The sequence below is a fragment of the Hylobates moloch genome, unplaced genomic scaffold (assembly GCF_009828535.3).
Source record: "Hylobates moloch isolate HMO894 unplaced genomic scaffold, HMol_V3 SCAFFOLD_9, whole genome shotgun sequence".
Lineage (NCBI taxonomy): Eukaryota > Metazoa > Chordata > Mammalia > Primates > Hylobatidae > Hylobates > Hylobates moloch.
In genome coordinates, this window is record NW_026652284.1 from 526,852 (window position 1) to 528,057 (window position 1,206).

Consider the following 1,206-nt stretch of genomic DNA (forward strand, 5'->3'; position numbering starts at 1 on the left):
AACCCAAGAGGTGGAGGTTGCAGTGAGCCGAGATCACACCATTGCACTCCAGCCTGGGCAACAGAGGGAGACTGTGTCTCAAAAAAAAAAAAAAAAAAGTCTTCTTTCCATGATGAGACTGTCAGGCCCTGCGGCCTCGTGCACTGGCCAGAGGGGCCGGGGTCACTGTCTGTTTCCTTGCCCACCCTCAAGGGACAAGGAGGAGAGGTGAGGCTGTGGGTGCGCCTGATTTTACCTGCTGGAGTCCGTGTTCTCTGGGCTTAGGGAGCATCTGGAGTTGACTCTTCCTCCATGGGACCCTCCCTTTTTCAGGAAAACTTCCCCTCCGCGGGGACCCTGAAGGCTACGAAACACCCTCTTCACCTCCCTCCTGCCCAGTCCTTCTGACCAGCCAAGAGAGTGCAGACCCTCCCCGATCTGCGAGGAGGGCCCATCATCGGCTCCCTGCCCCCTGCTCGCCAAGCCACCCTGGGACTTCCCAGGCTGCTCCTTCCACCTGAAGGGTCTCCCTCTGGCCAAGGCGAGGCTCACAGGTCCCCTGTCAGGATGGGGCCTTAGAAACCCGGACTGACCCAGTGACAATCACCTTAATTCTCCACAGATAACTACCTGGAGTTTTCTTATTTATTCATTAGTGGATTTGTTCATGATCAGCCCCACACCTGTTAGAATGGAAGCTGCAGGCAGCAGGAACCAGTGTGGCCAAGTCGGAGGGCAGCACAAGCCGGTCCTCCTCATGGACAGCAGGTTCACAGACAGCAGGTTCATGGACAGCAGGTGTGGAGCAGGCCAGGCCCACAGGAGGGCGGGCAGGAGGGCAGGCGCCAAGAGGTGCGGATGGCCTCTCAGAACAGGGGTGCAGGCTGGTGGGGGCAGCAGCTGGAAGGGGAAGGTCACAGAGCCAGAAAGATAGGGTGTCCGCCACAGCCAATTCTTTGGAAGTTTTCCTGAAAAAGGGAAAAGAGACAAGGTATGGTTCGAAGGAAAGCAGGGCCTGGGAGAAGCCTGTGTGCAGTGTGTCTGCAAAGGGAGGAGGAAGCAAAGATACTGGAGGGGAAGAGGGAAAGGAGGAAGGGACAGGGGAGGTGACAGAGGGAGGGGAGGGGAGACAGAGGAGGGGGAGGAGGGGCGGGGGAGGGGATGAGGGAAAGGGGGAGGGATGGAACTGGGAGAGAATGAGGGAACAGGTGGGAGGGGAGGAGGGGG